At 34.3% G+C, this 18735-nt stretch overlaps 1 protein-coding gene across 2 annotated transcripts in view; it reads left to right on the plus strand.

Annotated features, from left to right (window-relative positions):
* The first annotated feature begins 10671 nt into the window (after positions 1-10671).
* The window catches only part of LOC141401788 (uncharacterized), a 43262-nt gene continuing 35198 nt past the window's right edge, over positions 10672-18735 (plus strand). Inside the window, exons 1-2 of one of the 2 annotated variants that reach the window (XM_073982285.1) lie at positions 10993-11135; positions 11254-11340. The gene's annotated coding sequence lies outside the window, so the exon portion shown is untranslated. Of the gene's footprint in view, positions 11341-18735 lie in introns of both variants that reach the window. The other variant, XM_073982286.1, reaches the window with a different exon arrangement.

Here is an 18735-nt window from a genome sequence, read left to right on the forward strand (position 1 = left end):
CCAAATAGAGTAAAAAATAAAAATCACTTCAGTTATGCTCCAGAATATTATTGCTAGATAAGTGTTCCAAAATATCAATACTTGACAAATCGTTTATTTGCAAGTAATACTACATATTAAAAAATCAACAATTTAATTTAATTTGTTGTCCTTGTTTTCAATTTTAAGATATAGTCTTAAAACAGTCTTTTGTTGGAACAATTCACCGATTCATCTACCTTATAATTGCATAATGCCAACAACAGTAAAAAATTCAACCCTGCTTTTGACAGAATGGGTCATAACAACAAAAAATTTTAATCAGCTGTTAGCTGTGGCCTACCTTATAAATTATTAGCTGTGTTCCTTTACTTACCTGAGGTTACAATTTTTACCATTTTTAACCTGCAAAGCGTTCCTTAACCCCCATGGCAGAATAAGAAGGTAATCTCATTTGTAAAAACCGTCCTTGAGCTGCCAAATACCACCATGCATTCTAAACAATATGAAAGTTGTTGTTATTGTATGTCAATGACAACAATAACAAAATGTATTGTTTGTTTACATTCTTTATTCTTTTGAAATATTGTGTATATTAAATATTTTTTAAGTAATTTTGGAAAAAATTGCTAATAAAAAGTTGTAAGCGTTGTGCAAAAAATAAACAGGCATCGCGGCCAATGTGGATATATTGCAGTTGTGTGGAAATATACTAAAATATGCAAAAGGAAATCGGAATTCTTCCCTCTGAATAATATGTAAATATCAGCCCTACATCTACTGCCACACAGTCCACCAGCGTACTGGAGACCACCTCCCATCCATCGCAGCAGAAGAACGCCAGCTGCCAATGCAAACGCGAGTGCGTTTAGCCTAGTTCCGTACAATTGGGGATGCAACGGGTCCATGCTGTAGAATTTTTAAGTCCACATACAGATGAATCAGAACATGGTAACTGATATAACACTCGAAGGAACATATTTGCTACAACAACAACCGAGCTGGTAAGTCAATTTACCACTTTCAAGCTGAGTACGAAATGAGAAAAGACAAATAATATTTGTATGCGCTTTTTAATTTCATAGTTGGAAATCTGCAGATCTCGGAAGAAGGATGCACTGTTCCTCACTCCAAGATGACCAGCACCGTTTTATCTCGCCTTTTCAAATTTGATGAAATTCGTAACGCACTCCTTGACTCCGCCCGAAAGTTTTCCGTCATTGTCGTCGTCTCAATCCATTGTCCAAAATTCGTCAACTTATCAAGTTATATCCTTATGTCGGGGTTCGCCGCTGCTCCCTCGCTTTGGCTGCAGAAAAACCTACCATTGCTGTAGTTAAGGTCAACAAGTGGAAAAAATTAAAAAGCTGACGTTACTGATTTTTATCTTTCTATGCCGTTACAAAGTGGATCCACCATTGGCCAAAAATAAAAAAATTAATGTCAAAGTTTTGGTACAACATCTGGCACATCCGACAGCTATGACATGGAGCTTTTTAAAAATATATTAGTTTTTGTTTCATTCAAACGCGCACTTCTTAAGAATGACTCCAAAATCAGAACATTTGTTGTGAGAACACCCAATATTTTAAGTGCCTGTAAATATATTCTAAATATCGCGAAACTTATACATATTGAAAAATATTATAGTGGATTTTGAAGGAGGGGGTAATAGCTTAATTTTCTTTAAAAACAGTGTTTAAAAGTGTTGTGGAATTCCAGTTATATGTATGTTTTCTTAGTCCACCAGGGCCTACCTCGGGATTAATTTTTCAATGTAGGTCATGGGTTTAAGATTATTCAGTATTAATATCAGCTGCCAGACTATAAATGGTGGGTCGCTGACTAAAACTGCCTTAGAATAGGGTTTCAATGGATATATTAGCGTATAATACCGATATCTGACCATGTACATTAACATAATTGGCATCAACGTCAAGGCGAAGAAATCTTCTTCCAAATTTGTCTTATATGGGCGGTGTGTGCTTTCATGGAAGAACGCTATAAGATCTATATTAAAATTTTTTACAATTTTCAGACAAAAATGTCTATTTTTTAATCCGCTAAATTGGTTGGATTTTATGTTGTTTTGGAGATTGTTTTGTTTCTCCATGCATATTTCTGCATCATAAGATAGTCGGGACCTTTATTCATGCAATTTTGTATTAACTGCATAAAACGATTCTTACCGTAAGCCCCCTCCAGAGGGGAAGGGGGAAGAATGTTACGCTCATGCTTTCTTAAAACAATCTTCGCAACAGCACAAAGCTTTAAGCTGAAAACAGATACAACGTTTGATTAAAGTTTTGCGTTGGGCGTCGACGATACCAAAGTCCAGCGTTTATCTGTTTGCCGGCATATATTTCAAATGAATTTGAATTTTTCGGCATCATGCCCAACAGTGTAAAAACGGTCAAAACGACACAAAACTTTACACAAACGTTGTATCTGTTTACAGCTTTAAACGACGAATTAGCTTTATATTTACACTGGAAATATTTTTGGCCACTTTCTCCATACAAGTGGATCCATGTGCGTTAGTATTAAAAAGTTACGAAGAAATTTTGTAATATAGTTTTTTTATTAGATATTTTTCTGTAACTATAAAAAACAATAAAAGGAGAAGTAGACATAAATGTAGAAATAAGAAGTCTAAACAAATAGCATTTTATGTGTTTGAGGGGTAGGTATCATATAGTATAGTATAGCAACACATTCCGATTGTCTGACATCGATGCTATAATTCGAAAATGAGTTATCTAAAAACTTAATTTAGGTTTAGACAATTTTTTATGCTAATATGTCCTCGTCCTTTATATGTATTGAATCTTCATGCATTTTTGATAGAATATTTGAAGATATTGGACCATGATTTGGCACACATGTGGAGTTCTTAATAATGTTGATTTTAGTGTCAAACATTACTCATTTCCAGAGCATCTTTTGTTTTCCATAGAAGATGTTGTTGAAGCAGAAGATGGTTGAGTTTCATGGAATGACGCCGGTTTTGATTTAGTCTTTCCTTGATCAGGTGTTTCGATATCGCAAACACTTTTAGAATTTTGAGTCATGGGTGTATTGCTTTCTGTGGCAATTCGTAGTTGACCTGTCACAGGCTTGTCTAGTTTCTTGGCAAGTGAACCCTTTGAGGTATTGCGTGGTGACTGGGTGGAAAATTCAAAGAAATTATCCTGGTTATTGGATGCCGCATCGCATCCACCATGCTTTTGTCTTTCATAGGGCAACAATTTTTATTTTGGTACTGTTTCACTTTTATCTTCTTCAAATCTAATGGGCTGTGGAGGAGCCATTAACGTTCCAATCCACCACGAGCATCACCGCTGGCGACTTCAGATTTATTGGGCTTCATTTTTTTAAATTTTTTTTCCGAAGATCTGAATTTTTAAGGTGGGGGAGGAGTTGGTGTTATTGAAACCGCTATTGTTATTGTGTTGTTCCATGCAGCGATGTTTCCACAATTGTTGACAATTGTTTAATTAATTGTTTGGGAAACTTCGCCTCCTTTTCATTTGGAACTGGCGGCACCAAAAATTCGTTGAGGTTCTGGTTTAATTTTGGACGTGTTAACACAGGTCTCATAGCATCAAAGAAACCACAACCCGCAAGCAAATCTCCCGATATGGGCTGTGCCATTGTCTGTCGAAAATTTGAAATGGCTATTTATTTTCCGTTAAAATTTTAATCAAAATTTGAAAGAATAAAATTTCATTACAATTTGAAATTGTAAATATAACTGACATATGTATATATGTTTTAACATATACATACAAAGTTTGTCAAAAACATTTTGTCAATGAAGGGACGGCAAAGCAAATACAACTATGTGAGTTGTGAGCGTGAGGTTACCTTGTATCATTGTATCATGCTTAACCCCGAAAACCGTGAAATAAAAGACGAAAATTGATTGTTTTATGTTTCTTTTCGACATTGCTGCCAGACTTACCATTTTCCGTTCCTTTACTTTTCTGGTAAAAATGTTCATGAGAGAGCAATTTTGACACTTTTCTCTTTTACCACCCTTACCATTAAAAAAGTAAAGGAACAAAGCTATTGTACCATGTCAAAAATAGACTTGTGTACATGGTACAAATACACAGGTAGCCGCATCGGTAATTGTTGGCAACATAAGATGTCAAAATTTGACATCAATTCAATGCAATTGACACATTATAGCTCTGTTCCAGAACTAAAAAGTTTTTAACATTTTTACCACTTTTACACATTTTGCGTTCCCGTACACAAAATTTATATGAAAATCGTTTACGACTTTTACAACTTTTACGACTTTTGCCACTTTATAAAGTACGGGAACAGGCCATATGTTACCATCAGCTGGCATGATAATGCTACCTGTATTATTGTACCATGCTTGTGTAGTTCATGAACGTACTAGTTCGATTGAACGATTCATTGGAAAGAGCATATGAACTAGATCAGTCGATATAGTTCAATATTTCACTGAACTGTAATCAGTCGGTGACCGTTCGTTCAACCAACGATTCACAATCTAGTTCAACATGTCGTTCACAAATGCATTAAGTGATGTCTTCGTAATGTGATGAGTTTGTTTACGTTTTGGATCAAGGTACGTGGAATAGCTGTCCGAAAATTAAGATTTCTACAAAAACATAAAGACATAACATATGCCAATATGCCGAATCTACAGTTTGTTTTGTATATAAAAAAGGGGGAAAAATAAAAAGGAACTCACTCGTGCAATTTCTACACACACAACATACGATTTTTTGTCAGTCTCTTAATGAAGTTAATTTTTTTTTCTTAAAATAATACCAACTTAATCTTTCATTGTGAACGAAATAAAACTATGTAAAGGTAATATTTTTGTTCTCGAGTAGTTAATATGCCTGTTCCAGAACCTGCAAGAAGCTACTATTTTTTACTACGATAACAATAGCTCTGTTCCAGAACTAAAATGTTTTTACAATTTTTATCAGTTTTACACATTTTGCGTTCCCGTACACAACATTTATATGAAAATAGTTTACGACTTTTACGACTTTTACCACTTTATAAAGTACGGGAACACGCCAAATTTTTCCTTTATGATATCGAAAAAATAGTAAAAAGTAGTAGATTCTTGCAGTACTGGAACAGACCAAATATAATTCTACTGTTTTGTTCTATTTGATGTATGCATGGTACAAATAAGTAGAGGTAGGCCAGTAGTGCGATTCTCCAACTCATTTTTTGGGTTAACGACAAAAGTCGTTAAAATTAAAACGCAAAATTATGAATGAAACTTTCAAATAAAAGTTGAACACACTCTTGCTATCGGTAGAACTTTACGACTACATTTTATTCGTCGCTAACTTACCAAAAAATATCGTTAAGTACCGAAATTATAAGCATTTTAATTTTACCGATTTTTGTCGGTAACTCGAAAAATGTGTTAGAGAATTGTACTACAGGGGCTGGATTCTTGTTCTATGAAAAATTGAAATGAAAAATATTTCCGTTATAATTTTTTCATTTGACATTTATTTCCTTTATAAAAGTTTTCATTTCAAATTTTCATAGAACAAGAATTGAGCCCCAGGTATGAAAATCTCTGAAAATACAACCCTGTAGCCATGGCTTAAAACGTCAAATGACATGAAGCAATAATAATGGTAGATGTATCTGCATAGTTATAGGTCATTTAGATATGACTTCATTAGCCGGATTTAGTCCAATATCAGGTTTTATTTACTAAATCCGGTAAAAATCTACCATATTTCCCATACAAAAATAATAAAGTTTACTTCCTCTACTCTGCTTTTTATGACATCGAAATTGATATTGCTTCATCATCCAAATGGTTTTTCATTTTTCCTTCTACTTCAGTTCAGATTTCCAAAAAACTCCAACTCCACTTCAAAAATAATTTGCGTCTCGTGAATTACAGCAATGTTCATAACTTTAGTTTGTATTTCTTTATTTTTATAAAACAAAATCTTAGAATTTTAACACTCTTTCTTGTGTTCAGAAAAAAACGACTGCGACTGTAGGGATCAAAAAATTGGCTTGCTTGGCTAGGGATCTTTAAGCGAGTGCTTCCAAAATGTATCGAGCGCAGTGCATTTTCATAACTCCGTGTGGATCTTTCGATGAAAGATGTATTGAAATCATAACTCTGCATTGCAATACTTCCAAACTTTTTTGCTGGGTATCAGTTACATTCGTAACATTGCTTCCCGCTTAAGCCTGTTCATCCCGAATAAGCACAGTTCCCTCTCGGTGGTATGGGCATTGGTAACACTGCCTCCCGCTTAAGCCTATTCCTCTTGACTAGACACAGTTCTCGTTCCGTAGTGGTGGCAAGCGATTTAGATTTACCATCTACGCCGTCAGCTTTGGACGTTTGCTCTTCTGGACGACGTTGCTTTCTCTCCAGGAATCGCGACGTTATATCTTCTTTCTTCGTGGTCACACTCCTAAGTGCCACCTGTTCTTCATCGGACTTGTCCTTCCTTGCTGTACTGCCGCTTTTCGATGGACCTTTCATCGACGTACATCTTCGCTTTTTCCCCCTCGTCGCGGGATTTTTCCGCTTTCCTACGGGCCAATTGTCGGCGGCTTCCACCTTCAGCGTACGGACATCGACAGCAATCTCGCCGGATTCTGCATTTGGACATTTATCGGTATTTCCACATTGGACCAAGTCATCACACGGTGCTTTATGTCCAGGTTGATATCGAAGGCAATCCTGAAGTATAACTTCGTCCACAACATCGGCCACTATAAAGTCGAAATTTACCGATTTCCTACCCATACTTAGCCTTTGGTAGGCCTTTCCATGTGCTGTTGCAGTCTGTCCTGTGGCCGTCCGCAGTTTGACTCCATTTAATGGCAATACCTTCCCTGTTACCAAATCCGGTCTAATAATGGACTTTGTTGCACCGGTGTCCAATGTCAAGGTACGTAATACACCATTGATGAAGCCTTTAACCGTTAAGTTGGGATTCTCCTGCTGGACTATGGCTATAGAGATTGTGGACCATCGTTTTCATCCTCTGCCAGCGGCCTTTCGTAATTGGCGGAATTTACTTTATCACCTGGTGTCTCATTTTTCGGATTCTTGGTTTCACCAGTATCCTCGCGGCTTCTTGGGCCAGCGCAAATGACACGGTCTCTGCAAATGTTCCCATCGGTGCCGTATATGTCGCAAATTTTATCTCTGGATCACGAATACCACTATCAAATGTTTCGATCTTTATGCGGGCCACCAATGGATGTGTCTCTCCTGGAGATCCCAACTGCGCTAACCGCTCTACTTCAGCCTCAAAATATTGTAATGTCTCATTTGGCTTCTGGATTCTTCCCCTCAGTTCCATTCGGTAGATCTCTTGTTATGTTCTCTACCGTACTTACGTTCAAGTGCTACCATTATATCTCCATAGTTGTTCCTAGAATCGGCAGGAATGCTCTGTAATACGTCTGCAGCATCGCCCTGCAATGCCATAAGTAGTGATACAGCCTTGTCGTTCCAAGAATCTCTTGCAGCCACTGTCTCGAACTGTAATTTGAAAACATTGAAGGAGGTAGAGCCGTCGAACACAGGAGTCTTGATTTTTAACGTGTTATGGATAACTCTCACTGGGCCACCTTTGATTTCCATTTCCGACATTTTCTTTTCTATGCCCAGAATCTTCTCATCTTTCTACTCTCTTTTCAATCACCATCGTGATGTTTTCGAGTTTCTCGTTAATTGTTCTAGAATTTACCTCTAATTTCTCTTCAATGCCCTTGTCGATTTTTCTAGAGTTCTCTTCTAACTTTTCTTCTAATTTCCTGGAATTTACTTCGCTCATTCGACAATTTTCTGCTTTCATTTCCATCATAAGTCTGGAGGTTTCTTCGCTCATTCGACAATTTTCTGCTTTCATTTCCATCATAAGTCTGGAAGTTTCTTCATTCTTTCGACAATTTTCTGCTTTCTTCTATTGCAATAGATTCCTCTGAAGTTTCATCTCTAATATCAAACACACATTTGTCGATGTCCACTCCACGGTACTTTAACTCTCCCAAAAGGCGTTTTTGTAGCTCAGCCTTACTTCCGGTAGTTGGAAACCCAAACTTAGATAGGAACTTCTTCAAGTGTTCCTCTCGTAGATCCTTGAATTTCAAGTTCATTGTAATATTATCGTAATCTCACTTCCTCACACCAATTGTTACGGAATTAGATTTAATTAATCTCCGTGTAGACGTTGTTTTATTCCCCAGTACGACTTGTACCAAATAAAACAGGGTTCGTTTCAGATTACGTTTCTACAATGCTTTATTTACTTTATTACACTTATTCGGAACAGACTTTAATTACTAAGCACAAAGCTTGTCTCTACTAGAGTTGTATAGTTCATGAACGAACTAGTTCAATTGAACGATTCATTTAAAAGAGCGTATGAATTAGATCAGTCGATATAGTTCATTATAGTTCAATAGCTCACTGAGCGCCGACCGAAAGATCCACAAAGAACGATCAACGAACGAACGATTCACAATCCAATCTAGTTCAGCATGTCACTCACATAAAGTGACGCCGTCCTCTATGCAAAGTGACGTCTTCGTAATGTAATAAGTTTTGTTTATGTTTTGGATCAATGTGAAGTGTCATCCCCCATTGTAATAGAAATAAATTTTAAGAGCATTTTAAACACATCGTATCCCAATATATCGAATCCATTACCTATTCAATATGCCTTGTTGTGGATAGAAAAAAGGAAAAAATAAAAAGAAACATACATACATACAGTGATAATTTCTACAAACACACAACGTAAGATTTTTTTGCCAGGCACTTAAATGAAATTGTAATTACATTTTTTTCGAAGGATGTTTTTTTCTAAACTTAATCTTTCTTTATGAATGGAATAAAAATATCTTAATGTAATATTTTTGTAGTTTAATTATACTATTCTAATGTTTGTTCCTATTTGATGTATGTATGTATATGTTTTCATCAAGAGAACGATTAAGAGCTCGTGAACGATTCTGATCCGAATGATTGAACTGGATAGTGAACTATGAACTAGATTACTGAACTAATTCAGTTAAAAGAGCTGAGCTATTGAACTAGATATTTCAAATGAACTAGATTGTACAACTCTAGTCTCTAGTTAGCACGAAGCTCTTTTTTAACAAACTGTTCAGTTCAACGCTTAAAACACAATTCACTCGCCGTTGCTGATTCCACCTGTATTTATCTCAAAATCCCCTTGTTCATGAATTCTCCAGAACACATCTGGCAACCCCGCGAATCTGCGAAACGAACACGCATACGCACATTTGCACAAAGCGAACAACCACATTCACATACATGGGCGAAGAGCCCCTGAAAACCATTTCTATCGCCTAAGAATAATACGCGATTTTCCTGGGCGAATAATTTTTCGCAGACGATATCGCCTAAAAATCTTCTGCGTAACACCAACCTAAAGTAAGTGTTTATGGAATGCGAATCGCGATTAAGATTCGCTGACGAGTCATTTGGAAGATCTTAAGAAAATGAAAATATAAACAAAAATTTAAAGAAAATTTATTTTTAATTTTTTTTTGTTTTTTGTTTCTTTAATTTTTTGTCTTTGAGTTTTATACTTTTTGTTTTATTTTCTGATTTGTTATAATTTTTTATCATTCCTTATGACATAGTGGTTTTTACTGCTTCTCGGGCCTTTCTTAATTCCACTTGGCAAAACCCAGACATGTACTATGTTTGTCAATACTCATAATTGGTCTGTTCCTTTACTTTTGAAAATGGTAAAACCAGCAAAAGTAGTAAAAGTTGTAAACTGCACCCATATGAATTGTATGGTCTCTGAAGTAAAGGAACGCTTTTCGCGTAAAAAGCGGTAAAACTTGAAGATTCTTGCACGTAAAGGAACAGGGCTAATATAATACGTGCCACTTATACCAAAGTTATGCAGAATGTGTGTATAAGTTCGATACATTGGTTACGCCAATGTATATGTTCGATACTTTGTCTCCCCTTCCCAGTATTACAATTAACTACGTTAATTGGCCGCTCTTTCGAGCTCTATGGGGAAATCTTCTCTGCACTTCTTCCAGGAGCCTTATTCGCCTTGTTTGGATTGTAGGAGAGAGTTCGCTCTTTTCTACTACCTCTCCTGGAAAGCTTATTCGCATAGTTCGGATGTAGAGGGGCGCTTTCCAATGCTGCGGTCGTAGTTGATTGTCACGGCCTTATTATCGTTATTCTGCCCACCTGCAACTACATTGTTCTTTCGCTTTCGTTAACGACACACGCATAAAGGTAAAGTTTTGTTTCTTTGAAACCCACCAACTTTACAACAAAGATTTGAAAATAAACATACATAAAATTACATACACAAATTGCTTTTATTTCTTTTCTTTTTGGGTTTCGCAAACACTGGTATCACGCCAACAATGTGTATATGAGAATTATAAGCAACCAAATCAAAAATTTGAGTAACAATCGAGTGATCGGGGTTCGGAAAAATAATATATTATTCGCCTGCCCTAACAATAGCGGAATATAACACAATTTCGCGGAAAGATCGCCGAGAAGCATAATAGGGATAGGTAAGTCGACTTTCGGTTAATCGTTTAATCGACTTTTTGCAGTCAAAAATCTAAAAATCGTAGTCGACTTTTGTCTGGAGGGAAAATCGCATAATCGATTATCTTGTGATCGATTTTCGAGTTTGCCCATAGATTGTGGACTTGGCGGTTTTACACTTTTGGCGGTTTTACAGTTTCAAAAGAAAACTCGAAAATCGACAAATAGTCGATTATAATCGATTTTCTGCGGTTATGAAAAAGTCGAAAGTCGAGTTTTAAAACAACTGAAATAATCGCAAGACGGAAAAATCGCATTTTTAGTTTTAGACCAAAATCGAAAAGTCGAAAAATCGATTATTGCTTTCCATTACCTATCCCTAAAGCATAACAGGTAATTTGTCGTAGCGATTGATTATAAACAATAATTTTTGAGAATCGTCTACGAATGGCAAATTACTCGCATGGGTGAATTTTATATAAAAATTCACTAAAAGATCGCCGGAAAGAAGCGTTGAAGAAAAATCTGGTCGAAAAATCGTCCAACAATCTTCCAATGACTTGCAGGGTCAATAAAAGTGGACCAGCACACTAATGACGTAATTACAAACAAACAAATGCAAGAAATAGCAAACCAAACGATAATTACATGATTATGTTGTTGCTTAAATAAAGTTAATGCGTACTAAAACTTTACGTTACAATTCAAATTTTTAGATTAACGGAAATTAAACTAAATTAACTTAAACCTATCAGTTACATTCGTAACAATATCATCATTTGATTCATCAATATCAACAACAGGTACGTGAAATCATTTTCTTAAAGTGAGCTAAATATAAAGCAAGACGAAAAAATAAATTAGCTAGTCTTTGTTTATACTTCTTTTTTATATTGTGCAACCATCCGTCCAATACCCTACATTCCGCGCATCGGAAAAATTGTTTCGAGTAATTTGTCTTTTCAAAAAATAAATACATTTATTTTCGGTTTACTATTGGGATATTGGGTTTTCTATTCGAAGTGATCGACCGTTTATCTACCTTATTACCTACCTCAGCGGCCACATTTATTCTATTGTTTGTTGTTATTATTAAAATTTTTTATTGCAATTCCCGACGGTAAGAATTGAAGTAATAGCCTAGACAGACGGCAGTCTTAATTTGCATTTGCAGCCTGTTTTTGTAAAAATGCTTGCCTGGATTTGACAGTTGAAATCGAGTGGATTTCGTAAATGTAAACCAAGAATAAGAGAAATTTTACTCATTGATAGTCCCGGTCCACACTAAACTGATTTCATTGAAAAAATTTCATGAAATTATGCGTCTCTAGATCGACTTCCATAGTAGAGTAAAATCATAAAATTGCTGTAGTGGGGAATTCGATTTAAGAACGCCTAATTTCATGAAATTTTTTTATGAAATTCACGCTAGTGTGGACCGGGACATACGAAAATAGAGAAAAAAGTAAAAAGACAGCATTTAGTAAACTTTAGCAAGATAACCGTTGATGACCAAAACAACAACATTGGGGCCAATGCATGAAAGAAAAACTAACTCCAAAGCAATGAAAATATTCTCCAATTTTAAGCAAAATAAATAAAAAATAATTAATATATTAATAAAATAATCAATATATATATTTGAATTGTTATATTTACAGTATTTTTTCCACAAAAATAAGATAAATACTGAGTCGAAGGTCACACTAGCTGGTTTCATTGAAACAATTTCATGAAATCTAGGGTTCCTAGGTCGATTTCCATACTAGAGTAAAATCATAAGCTTCGTTCCAGTACTTGTTTAATGATAAAAGTGTCAAAAGAGCAATCTGTTGAAAATGAGTCCAACACACACATTTTTCCAAAATGTACGGGAACGGAAAATGGCAGTAACGTCAAAAAACTGGAACAAATGTCAAAGTCGGCGTGTCAGCCAATCGGAAGCCGGCAAACATGTTCCACATTTTTGCTCGCTCAAATTTGTCGTGTAAAAAGTTTCTAAAGAGAGAGCCATTCAGCGCCATTTTTGTTCAAAGAGAAGTGAACATTTTGCAACTTTTTTGGTGTACGGGAACGCATTTCGGGTAAAAATGTTCAAAATGTGTTAAATGTGTAAACACTTTTTAGTTCTGGAACGAAGCTATTAAGTTGCTGTAATGGGGAACTCGATTTAAGAATCCCTAAAAGTTTCAATGAAACCACTCTAGTGTGACCTTCGACTGAGCAGCTGACCATTAGCAGATGATTAAAAAACAGCTGATCGAACTAAATGCTGCTGGGGAAAATTCTTTCAGTAACTTTTAGCAATTTCTCAGGATACAACTGTCAAAATTGTTCTCTCACTTCGCTCTCTTTTACTGAACTTTTGTGTAAAAAGACAGCATTTAGTAACATTTCGTAATAATTATTACAAATTATCACGTAAAAAGACACACCTAAAATAAAGAAACGGATGTACATATACGCGTGTGCTTCTATGGAAATAAATAATATTGCATTCCCCTCCAGTTTTCCTGTGTTTTGTGCCTTTTATTACTCAAATTATTTAATTTTCATTCAAAACTATGGGTCTTTTCCATTCGTTTATTTTTGACGTATTCGTTCGTTTGATTTTGTTACGACAACCAAAAAATACGAAAATAAAATGCTTTCATTTGCTTGTCACACGAATACTAACGTCAATCGCTATGAAAACCAAATTGTGTCTTCGTTCATGAAATCGACGAACGAATGGGCAAAAACTTTTTACAAAAACACGCTGTTAATTCAAATTATTTTGAACATTATCCCCATTTTAAATGCACAAAATCAAATTGAATTTTTAATGAATTTAGCAATTTCAATATGGCAATGCTGTTGAAAATCAATTGTCTTTTGTCAAATTTCCATGTTTAAGAAATTAAAAAAGGAAAACAAATCAGCAATTTTCGCGTTTCTTTCAAATAAGTAGTGGTCTTTCGCGAATAGAATAGCAGCTAATCGTCTTTAGCGCCTTTTATCAAATCTATTTTTTAAATTTTTGTTTTCACAAGCATTTCATTACGCACCATACCAATTCTATCGAAAATATCTTTTTCAAATGTTTCTTTAAAGTTTTGCAACATTTTTTTAATATTAAAAAGACTCAAAAATATCGCCAATAAATAAAATTTATTTTTGCGTTATCGTGGTGAAAAAGTCAATGGTAGAAAGTATGTATATTTGTTTCGCATATTTTGGCGAACTTTTGTAAAACTTTATGAAATGGTCTGCTGGGTACAAACAAACAACACAAACAGCTGTTTCATAAATGTAGAAACTATCGTCTGTCAGGGTAAAAAGTTAATTCAAATTAATGAATTTTTAATGCAAATTAACTCTGCCGTCTGTCTAGGGTATAAAAAAATAACAATATGCCTGTTCGATAACATTGCAAATAAAAAGTTTTTGCAAGTTCTTGCAACTACTTGCAATTCTTTTTTACTGAAAAAGTTTGTTAGTCCCAGTCCACACTAGCGTGAATTGCATTAAAAAATATCATGAAATTAGGTGTTCTTAAATCGAATTCTCCACTACAGCAATTTCATGATTTTACTCTACTATGGACGTCGATCTAGAGACGCACAATTTCATATCAAAATTTCAATGAAATTACTGTAGTGTGGCCCGGGACTTATGGAACAGCATTTTGTAAAAGTTTGTGCAAATTTGTACAAACTTTTGGGTTATCGTACAGACCTAATAACAACACATTTGTATTCCAACCGCATTTTTTAAAGCGTCGATCACCCTTGTATACATAAATCTATCAACCAACCAAACATAACACGAAAAACAAGTATGTAAAGGCCTGCGTACATAAGCTGCTCTGCCTGATTTCCTTGCTTTCCTACTTCATTTTTGACATAATACAAATAAAAGAATAAAGAAGGCCGAGGAAATTTCGAACTGGGTTGCCCTTTTCTTTTTTATTCTTTTATCAGAAGTAAGCAAGGTAAGCAGGCAAGGCAGCTTATGTACGTAGGCCTTAATAGCGTCGCACTATTGTTTGGCTACTAGCATAAAGCCCTCGGCACATACGGTCCGTTTATTGACACGTTGGGACACGCGTTGTCCCAAAACAGTTTAATTATGTTTAACTTTAATGCGCCAACCATGTTGTTGTTTTTCAAAAAACTTGGCATCACTTACACATTTTTCATGTGGTTGTTGTAGCGCGACGCTCCACGCATCGTATGTGCCGAGGCCTTAAGGACGTTAGCTTGTGTTTTTTTTTTTCGTTTTGTGTTATATTCGTTATTTTAACGTAACAGTGCGTCGCAGGTGACAAAAAATATTTTTTTTAATAATTTTTCGGGACAAATTTTTGAGCATTTTTGATTAAAAACAATTGGTATTCGATTTCAAAGCAGGTTTTGGACATTTGCACCCTACCATCGGCCTTACATACGATTATATTATAATATTTCATATATATTATATTTAATACATATATGTATATTTTTATCAATATTTATTTTTCTGTTAAAAAGTTTGTTATTTTGGAAAGTTCTTCTTCTTCGTGTTTTGAGTATTGCGTAACCTACATCCGGTCAAAACCGAAAAGTATGAATAATTTTGTGATGCTTTTTTCGCAAATTGCTTAGGATTACTAACTTTTTCTTATATTACGATCTAGTTGGTGGATATTTCTTGTATTTTGTCCCTTTCTATCTGAATACCCTACGAACAGTCATATACGAAAGGTGATAAAATAGCATTTGCAAATCGTTGCGATTCTTCAAGGCCTATTTACATTTTAACCCTTTGAACTCCGAATTTTTCTACGTAGAGATAAAAAATTTTTCAAAAAGAAGTCCTCTGCGAAAAAAAATTCTTATTAATTCGTCTCGATTAGGGAGTTTTCAAATGTTGCCTGTGGGCAAAATTGGGCCATTGTGATTATAATAATTAACAACGTTTGTTTCTTAAGTCTTTGTATTATCATTATATTTTTTATTATTCGCATAAACTAATGAATTTGATTAATTCTAGAGGAAAATTGTTGGAAATGGTTCATATATAGGTCACAAATTAACCAATTTTGACGTATATGGTGGTGTTCATATAATTTTAAATGCCCATATTGAAATATTTCAGAGTAGAAGCGTTTGAAATATATTTTCTAATACGTATGCAGACTCTAACCTGATAATACATCAAACAATACATAAAACTATCATCATCAGATATTCGCTTTATGTGTTACAAATCCCTAATATGTAATATGTATATTCTACCCAAAAAAATGTGTCAGATCCTCTTAATTCAAGTCCAGGGGCTCAATTCTATTTCTATGAAAATGTGAAATGAAAAAAAAAATTATAAGGGAAATAAATGTCAAATGAAACAAATTATAAAGAAAATATTTTTCATTTTAAATTTTCATAGAACAAGAATCCAGGTCCTGGGGCTGGTAAATTTGAAATGAAAAATATTTCGTTTATATTTTTTCATTTGACAGTTTTTTCCTCTATAAAAGTTTTCATTTCATATTTTCATAGAAACAGAATTGAGCGCCAGTCTTCGAAAAATAATATAAATACAACATTTTTCACAAGCACGAATGTCCCAATGACCATTTGTACTTTATTGAATACCACTAGTAAGCATTATCATCTTCTACTAATGTACCCACTCAGAGGTCCGCAAAATGCATATAAAAGGCACACTCTATTGCCTTTTCCCAAAAGCGAATAGTGCAGTGCCTTGCATATAAAAAATATGAATGTGCAAAAAGCAGATTCACTCCAAAAAATGATTCACTGCTTTAGTGCATGCTTGCTTGCTTTTACATTTGTATTCACACGATTCGCAAATGCAGTATGCACAATACTGCATACCACCACACAGTATCGTACCATCTTCTGTTTGAATAAATGAATACATTTGCCAAATTTCGCTTTTTCTTTGAGTTTCTTTAATAATAGGATAAACTAAACTAGTAATTGTTTTTATTGTCTCAACATTAATTTTTTATGTTTATTAACATGTAAATTTGACCAGAAATATCTACTGCTTTTTGTAATGCAACGTGCTTTTTCGAAGGCAGCGTGCAAAAAAAAGGCAACGAGCTCTTGTAGTGTGTTGTGTGTGTGCAATTGGCACACACTCATGAAAGTAAAGGCAAAGCAAGCAATAGCATTAAACAGAGATGGCAATAGCAAGCAATGAAAAAAGCACGAAATCGCGAATATGCATTAAAAGCGAGTGGCATTTTGCGGACCTCTGTACCCACTAATGGCCCAATGTTGCCCATAGGCAACTTTTAAATTCCAAAAAATTATAACCGCAGATTGGAACTGTAAATTGTATGTTTGTTTTTTTATTTTATTAGACCAACATCTCAGTAAGGTTTTTGAAAAAAAAAAAAAAATTGGCTGCAATTATTTAATTCATTTGACATTTAACGGCATTTTATAAAATCACTAAAATATTTCATGTCCAAATTTTTACTCGACTACTTATTCTAAAACAATGCAAAATTGCCCACAGGCAACGTCGGACCACAAAGGGTTAATATATTTTTGCTGAAATTTTAGAACTTGCGCTAAAACTTCTGGGTACTTTATACGATATGTTATTTTACATATGTGCTGCCACTTTGCATATACATTTTGTATATAAAAAGTGACAACCCATATGTAAAAAACATATCGTGTAAAGTATCAATTAGAGCTATTTCATTGGGTAAACTGAAACCTTGTGTGGTTTTTTAATTGAAAGTATTTTTTGAATTGCCACTTCATTTATTTTGTTTGTTTCTCTGTGGGTCATATACTTAACCACAATGTCAGTGACGTCATTAAGCATGTTCGTTAGAGCTTCGGATGCTCTTATTAAATTTGACGCGAGTTATGTGCAACAACACATAAGGTGTGTTCGTTTACTCAACAATTTGTACAAATTTTTACAAGTTCAGTAACTTCTTGTAATCGGCCAAGATCTTTTGCATTGTACTGTAGAGTAAACGAACAACATTCAGTAACAATTTGTACAAATTTTGAGTAAACGAACACACATATAAATACACATACATATATTTTCATCTACAAAAATAAGCATAGCCTGTGTAACAAGACATAAACATACATTCATATATTTTCATTTATTAAAATAAGCATTTTTGTACAACCATTCATATCTTATTTAGTTCACCGAATAAGCATATTCCGTGGAATTATTTACGAAACCACAAACTGGAAAACATAAATTATTTTCCAATGAATTATAATGTATGAGCTAAGGTAAAATAATTTGTTTTGCTAATTCAACTAAAATATCTAAAATATGTTATAATATAATAAAGAACAAAATAGACTTACAAGTTCAGTTAATAAACGTCACTTTGATATTGTACATACAAAAACATCAACTTTTAATTTCTTTTGGATTAAGTCCAATTTACATATGTACATTAAATGATTTCGTTTTAAGGAATCCTAGAATCAAATGAAGTGTATTTACATCTGTTTTTTGCGTCATTTGCTTACACACACAATCGCACATACACACTTATACAATAACACAAACACACGCACACAGTATATTTATTCTGAAAAATAGGAATTTCACAACACATATGTGTATCAAATAACTTAAATTAATTACAAAAACAAAAAAAACATAATTTTTGCAAGTTTTTTAACCATTTATTTTCACTTTTGTCATCGTTTGAGTATTTTTGTTTTTCTACAACACACACAAACAAACAAAGACATCATAAAACAGTTGCAATTTTTGGTAGTTTATGACGAAAAAGCAGGGTTGCGTATAATAGTATGGTGTTTTCGTGCGTTGTTTAGAATAAATGACGCACAGTGGAAAAAAATACCGATCTAGCGCGCCAAAAGTCAAAAAAGTCACATACGCCAATTTAAAAATTATTATTGCAGTATTAATCTAAGGTGTCCACAGAATGCAGCGGCTATTAAAATAATTTATTTTGCATCAGTCTAAGCGGAATAACGGCCCATTTTTGGTTGACATTTTTTGAACTAGTTTTCATAATATAGTTTAGTAGTAAATTTATGATCGTCGCATGCACTCTTCCTACAAAGTAATTTTAAAGCTTTACTGAATCTAACATTTCGTGAAGCAGGTGATTTAAAAAATGTTGAATATAAGATGTTATTTATTGCAACTCGGATTTTACACTTAAAACATGTGACATCCGATTT

This window comes from Musca autumnalis, unplaced genomic scaffold (assembly GCF_047663935.1).
Source record: "Musca autumnalis isolate F117 unplaced genomic scaffold, ASM4766393v1 scaffold_4, whole genome shotgun sequence".
Classification (NCBI taxonomy): Eukaryota; Metazoa; Arthropoda; class Insecta; order Diptera; family Muscidae; genus Musca; species Musca autumnalis.